General features: G+C 42.9%; 1 protein-coding gene across 3 annotated transcripts in view; it reads left to right on the forward strand.

The window, feature by feature from the left end:
• Positions 1–7,500, forward strand: part of spsb4a (splA/ryanodine receptor domain and SOCS box containing 4a) — an 85,017-nt gene that overhangs the window by 32,406 nt on the left and 45,111 nt on the right. Inside the window, exon 1 of one of the 3 annotated variants that reach the window (XM_061693920.1) lies at positions 6,777–6,898. The exons of 1 other annotated variant lie outside the window; for it this stretch is intronic. The gene's annotated coding sequence lies outside the window, so the exon portion shown is untranslated. Of the gene's footprint in view, positions 1–6,776; positions 6,899–7,500 lie in introns of those variants that run through there. One more of the 3 variants, XM_061693921.1, reaches the window with a different exon arrangement.

The raw sequence follows: 7,500 nt of genomic DNA on the forward strand, positions 1-7,500 counted from the left end.
TTTGCTGTTTTCCTGGTCAGACCAAAGCAATAGTCGTTTTGCATTGGCGCCATCTGATGGCATCTTGGTGTCAAGGGAGAATGCTGAATTTAGTTGCGTTTCATTTAGGCGCAAGTAGTGCTTTTCCACCATCTTGTGCAATCTACAGCCAATTACAAACCTTTTAAGAGGGAAGCAACAACTACTTCAAGATTTTCCCTGTTGGCGGCAGGGCTCAATGCCTATCCTCTGCAGATAGCGGGGGTTCACTGTACACGAGCTTTAAGACATCAGTGATGGGTTTTGAAGCAAGCTATGTTTAATTGTTTTGGTAATGTAAAACCTCCAATTTCTATTGGCAGATAATTTTGCTTAAATTAAGTAATATATTCAGTCATTCAAAAATGTTCCCTTGTGTTTTAAGCCCATTTTTTGCACAGAATTAATTTCCCTTTTGATTGGTTACATATAGTGATGCACAGATACAACTTTTTTTTCTTTGTTTTTCCCCAGACAAAGCACAAGTACTTTTACATTTGTGTACTCTGTAATACTGATTACCGATACATGATAATGGCATTAAGTCTGGCAATTCTGATGGAAATGTGTTTTATTTTAATCAAATATTGTTCAACACAAGCTTTCATTGAACATGGCAAAATTTTCACTCAAATATATCACTCCTTTACACACAATGACATTTTTCAAAAACACAAAATTACTGAACATGGAATAAATTTCACTCAAATATAACACCTATAATTTACTTATTAGTTAAGATTTATTTATTGAATATCAATTTATCATCATCATTGTTTTATGTTTGATCTTTATTATGTACAGCACTTTATTACAGTTGGAGATGTTTTTTTTTTTTTAAATGTGCCATGAGTAAAGTTGAGTTGAGTTGTGTTCTATTCTTAAACACTGAATAATCCTATTTCACTTGTCCTGGAGGCCCATCTATTGTGTGTGTCTTGGCCTTCAGGGGGCACTGTGATGCACGCTTGCAGATAAAACAAGTAGATTTGATGAAAAGACACACAGAATAACATCACAGCAAATATGCAGTAATATTACTAATTTTATACAGAGTAGAGAGTGTATGCCTTTGAGTATACGCTCAGGAAAGACTGAATAGTATGGTATGTGTATGACCGGCTGGTATCGGGGGTCGTAGTATTGGAGTGTTTTTGTCCTATTCAGCTGAATGGTCATGCAGAAATGGTGGAGCTGTATGCCTTTTGCGCTGAAACAGTTTTGCTGTGAAACCGGGGCGTTTGAAATACTCCCTCTGCTTATTTCTTTTATTTTCTAATTATTCTGATGTTTATTGAAAAGGCAGCCGGACAGAAAAGGGTTTTAGGTGACAGACCGAGGGACAGAAGGGACAAGGGAAATAGGGGTGTGAACCACAGCCGAACAATAGATAGTCTAGATATTTGAATACAATTAATGTTACAAAGTCAAATTGTTTCCTTACTTGTGGTTGGGGGGGGGGGGGGGGGGAAGACACCCGGTGAGGACAGGCAACAGCTAACCCTTCGGACAGAAAAGGGCAGGACAGGATGTGGGAAATGAGCAAGACAGTGCTACTGATGAATGGGGTGGTGGAATGCTTTTATAGTGTCTAGACCTGTAAGAACCTGTGAGTTGATATCCTAATACAATGTGTGTTACTGTTAGTGGTCCCAGCACAAACAATTAAAGCCTATATAGCGTGTCTGTGGAACCTATTAGTGAATGAACACCATATCACATGCATGTTAGTCAACTGATGTACGGAGTACCTGTCCCGGCACATCAAGTTAGGGTGGCCCTCGCCTGGCCCCCTCCACCCGCAAAGGGGGGCCGAGCCAGCCTGGCCATCATATGGGGGATCCAGCCCAGGGGACGCCACCCAGTCCCCAGGACCCAGGTAGTCCCCGAGCCCAACCGAAGCGCCCCGACACACAATACTATATAACTATAACTATACTATAAACTGAACAAATTATTTTCAACAATATTCCTCCCTGTACGTGTGGTCACATGACTGGCATTTTTGGCCCACATGCTTACTCGCGTGCGGCTGGCGGCACGTGTAGCTGTGTGCGAACATGCAGTTTTAGTCGAGAGGCATAAGGGCGCGGTTTGGAGTTGAGCTCATCGGTCGCTCGGTGTGAGCGCTTTGTAAGATGGAGGGGGAGAGGAAGTTGAGACCGGTGTTCCTCTCAGCTGCCTGCCTGCTGGTCTGCTTGCTGCTGGCGACTCAGCTTGATGAGATCACAGGGGATCGACTTTCCCCTCTCTGTCTCTCTCTCTCTCTCTCTCTCTCTCACTCTCTCTCTCTCTCTCTCGCTCTCTGTCGCTCTCTGTCGCTCTCTCTCTCTCACTCTCACTCTCACTCTCTCTCTCTCTCTCTCTCTCTCTCCCCCCTCCTTTTCCTTGCTTGTTCATTTTTCTCCCTCTCTCTCTAGTTTCCAACACACGGTACTCAGTTTTCATTGTCCCAAAGTAGTAAAGGGTAGCAAAATAGTCATTCTGCCCCATTTAACATTTTGACACCCTTAACTCGTTCACTGCCAGCGGTTTTCACAGCAGAGTTCCCCACATTGTCGTTAGAGCATTTTGACGGATCTTTCATGGCCTACAGAATATGATGTTCTGTGAAAATGTAAGTACTGAACCTACCAAAAGAAAGAGTAGGCTCTTTTACTTTTCCACCAGAAAACGTTTGTGTCTAGCTTTTTTCGTTTTTCAGTTATCAGCAGTAGAACATTTGGTTTGGTTTCACCTAAAAACACTGGTTTCTGACCAAAATGTGGAGAAAAAACAAGCTTTTTGTGAAAAGAAGCATGTCTAGCAGAACAGTGACTTTGACGCCAATATTTTTTGCTTTTGTGACACCTCAAGCTATAAAACAACAAAAACCAGACCGAGAACAGGCTTCTGATGGCAAAAAATTATTTACAGATATACAACTATAAAACGCGCTGTGAGCGATGCTGACTCACCGCATGGCCCAAGTTGAAAGTCAGTGGCTTTTTTTACATGGTGTTCCTCATTCACTTCATGAACTGCGTAATCTTTTCTCATGATTGAGACACACACTTTCGACTAACTACCGCGAGACATACTCCATACCATGTTTATATTGTACATATACTCTGTTCAAGTGTAAGGTGCCTAAACTTGTCTGACTTCCAATGTGTTGGCGTTTCTCTCCATAATTGACGTGACAAGCCCAGATTCACCCCCAAATCTTTATCTTCTACTCAGAAACTGAGCTGATTTTAAATCCAAAGCGATGCGTCTACAGGGATCTTTTGGTCATTACTGTTGTAGCGCACATGCCACGCAAAAGATGCCACCCGGCACCCCAGCCTCGCACTACCGCCGCTCCCCGCCGAGGTAGACTGTAACTCCAGAGTCACACGCAGACTCTAACGGATTAACACAATAAACTATCTTCTTCAAGACACAGAGATTTGCTTTTGCCATGCCGACGCTAAGTGAATCACGTCTGCCTGAGACTTCAAAGGGGAGACCCACGGATGCTGGGTTCGCCCCTGAACGCTAAGTTACTTAACGCCCCGCCAGTCAAAGGGTTGGACCCGCAGCGACACCTCCACCCTGCTGAGACCTGCTACGTGGGAGTTGGAACAGGCAACAGCGACACCCACGGGCGACGGAACGACACTACAGACAGGGGTTCATAAGACAGTTTGTGACTCGACTGGGAGTCAATATTTTAACATGAATATTTTTACATGAATGCCACTAGTGACGGTATTGGTGCAAACTTGAATGTATAACGTCCAATCTGTTGTTAACTGAACCAGATGGAATGTCTCACCCCACGCCACAAATGTCACATGAAAATAGTAATGTTCTCCACACCAGATAACATTTGAAACATTCATTATGTTAGGTATGAAAGAGAATGAGCATGGAACAATGCAGGGTGGGGAAATGGTCTCGTTATTTTAAATCCAATAATTCATATTTCATTCCACTGGTTGTAAACCACAAAATAATCATAGAATGGAAATATAACACCAAAAGGCAGTCCAGCCCCTCTGTGTTCGCGAAGGTGGTAGAAAAGGAGAGTGGGGCAAACCCCCCTGTTTGACCCGCTCTGGCCATAAAAGGGGCCGGAGCTGGGAGAAGTTGAGAAGTTTTTTTGAGTCTTGGTGCAGAGGTCTTTTTGGTCACTCCGACCAACTCTCACCGATGACCGCGCCAGCCAGGATGCCCACGTCACCCAAGGTGGAAGGACACATCAGACGATCCCCGGCTGCCGCTTCCTGCAAGCGCTTCGAGCCACCCTGCATGGGGGCCCGAACTCAGTCAGAACGTCACCAGAGACGTCCTGCCCGAGAACCCGTTGGCCTCCTGCTGCTCCTGTTTTTTCCATTCCTCCCTCCCGTCGAATTCACCTGTTACCGGTGCGGACCGGGCCGGCTGAACACTCGGGAGCCTGACTCGCCTTCTTCAAACATGTTCCAGATACGTAAGTCCAACATTGCGGTCTACTAAAAGTACGGATTAGTGCATATTTGGGTTTATATTAATGAGACCAGGAGTCCTCAACTATATGCATTCACTACGCGCCCATTCTGCTCATCTCATTTCACAAATCCCTTCCTTTGCCAATGTTCGTAGATATCTTGTTTGTTTTGTGTTTGTCTGTATTTTATCCTGTAGAAAGCCCTTTTTATTATTAAATTTTCTATAAAATTCACCACGTGCATTGATTATATGTGTGATTGGGTTCAAAACGAAACCTCTAGAAAGTCTAGAACTCAAAATTCCTAAAATGTAGCCACCTTCCGTTAAGAGACTGATTATAAAGGTTTGTCGTCATTTCGCCTCAAGTTAAACTTATAAAAATATGACGTGGTGCCCCTCATATCTATCAAAGATCTTGATTTATAATGCTGTAATTTAAAATTACAATAACCCAGAAGTGACGCAGGCGCAGCTTCCAACTCATCGTTTTCTTATAAATGAAGCTCAAATTTGAGACACTACACTGTATTTCACAGAAAAGCTGGGCGAGACCCTCTTTTTCTACCCAAAGAAAAATGTGCTTGACGAATATGTTTGTGGCAGTAAATTGTTGGATTCTGGTTGAGGAAACTAAACATCCATGGCAGTGAATGAGTAAATTTGGGATACCAACTTGAGTGGTAGGTTATACCTAAGGCATGGGCTATGAATCATCAGCTCCATATGAAAGCAGTACTGGGACTGGAAGACGTGTAGTCCACGTCTCCATGTGGTGTGCAACAAAATTATAAAGCAGAGTGTAATTTTTATTTCCCCCTGAGGGATCATACTCAGTATAATGAATTAAATAAAATGAGTAAAGGAAAATGTCAAGAACAAGGTAGACACATGCAGTTTTCCCACTATTGTTGTCCTTTGTTTACAATGTTGTGTCCTCTTCTTTGAATTTATTAGGCTGCACTGGGTCACACTTCAACTTATATAGACGATGCATTGCATCTGATAACCATTTACTTTGCAAAAGCCAATAAATTGCAAATTTCATTGCTCTGAAGCAAACCAGCAATTCCCTTGTTTACGGCCTAGATATGCTTCATAGAAATCAAAACTGGCAGTAAAATCAGTTTTGTCTGGTACCATGGAGAATGTCAAAATAATCAATACAATACAATACAAGGACAATACAGAGGATAACTACAACCCACCCTTGGCGAAATGATTGGAGTGGGGAAGTCCAGGTTGGAAAAATTAGACTTTAAATACTCTGCATTGTCCCAATTTCCACATTTTGTATTATATCACTACGTTGCTATGAAATGTTGACATGGTAAGGACCTTTAAGTGGGAATACTTTAAGGGAATTGTTGGAACACTTTTACCTCTGTAAGTGAGTTGGGAAAAAATACCTGACATGATCCAAAAAAACATTTATCGATTAAATCAATTAATCGCCAAGCCCTAGTTTTACACCTCCCGCATGCTTTAAAACACATTTTATGAAGTATTACTTAGTGCCTGTTGTGACTCTCACTCGCACAGTTCTCCAAATAAGAGGCAACATGTGCTTGCTTCAAGCTGTAATTTGTCACACTCTGTTGACGTTTACTGTGAAACTGACACACATAAGAAATGATAATCAAACTTAGTGTATTTAAACACTAAAATGTTCAACCAAACCGTATAATCTTGTGTCACAAAAGTTCTCTAGCTTAATGCTAACATATAATGCAAAACGCCAAAAGACGGGCTAATATAAAGGTGCAACTCTATATTCAGACTTGCCTGTATATTGTAAAATGATAGTGGGGGCAGGAACGATGAAACGCGACATAGTGGGGGAACACGGTCTACACTTATGGAACAAGTGCCATTTGCAATTTGGGAAATCATTTTATTTTGTATTTTATGGCTTTAAAAAAACATGATCAGTCTTTCAAAAATTTCTTAAAATTCTACCACTCTGTCGACATTTCTCCTTTTTCTCAGTCTCTCACTCTCTATGTCTGGGGAAGAGTAAATTGGGAGCATTCTGTAACTTGAATGGAGTTTGGAGGTGTTTGGTGCCATAGTGGAGCTCACTGTGACAATGGTGCCTTGGAAACCCAATTGTGAGTGAAGCATGTGTTGGGGGAAGGTGAGCCAGGGGGGCTGGTTGGAATAAGTGATAGCCTCTGGACAGATGAGCTCTAGGGAGAAAAAGAGGGAGGGAACAAGGGAGGGAGGGAGGGAGCGCATTGACCGGCTTGCGGAGAACAGAGGGAGCCTCTCTTGCTTTCTCTCTTTCCGACTTGCCGGCTGCTGGTCGTCGTCTTCCTCTCGTCTGCTTGCGTTCTCTCGCCCGCTGGCTAGAGGAGTTCGAACATGGACTCGGGCAGATGCGCTCCACACTGCCAGACATGAGGATGCTCACTGGAGTCACCGTAAGGTATTCTGAAAGATGTTTTTCTAACTGAAAGTGATGATTTCTATTCCAAGCAGTGATGTTTAGTGACATGTTTATACAGTAGCATCCACCTGACGGCGACAAAGTTGTTTGTGAGCATCATTTCCTGTTCCTGTTGTGTACATCAAAGAAAAAGCCCACTCGCATGCTGTCGCTACCTCTGTCAACATTTGTGTGTTTATATTTAACATTTTCTTCCCCTGTGGATGTTACTATGCACACAGCATGCCTCTCGTTTTTTTCCTTTCATCTCTCCCCCGTCCATGCACGGTCTCCTTTAATTGTCTTAATGGCCTCCAGGCCCCAGCTGGCCAACTGGGATACCCCTGTGTGTTTGTACATATGAGTGTGTGTCTGCAGCTTTTGCGTGGGATACTGTGTTCTCCCGCAATATTCCGGTTCATCATTAAGCGGATGCCTTAACGATGTAGATATATAAATATTGCAGATTTTTAAGCAATATTTTTTATGGATTTTTACAGTATGCAGGCAAGTGCACTAGTAGTAGTAGTAGTGTTGTAGTACACATTGCTGCCCTTATTGCAGATGGTGTGAGTTTGATTTCTGGCCAGTCCCCCAAAACT

The sequence above is a fragment of the Phycodurus eques genome, chromosome 13, assembly GCF_024500275.1.
Source record: "Phycodurus eques isolate BA_2022a chromosome 13, UOR_Pequ_1.1, whole genome shotgun sequence".
Classification (NCBI taxonomy): domain Eukaryota; kingdom Metazoa; phylum Chordata; class Actinopteri; order Syngnathiformes; family Syngnathidae; genus Phycodurus; species Phycodurus eques.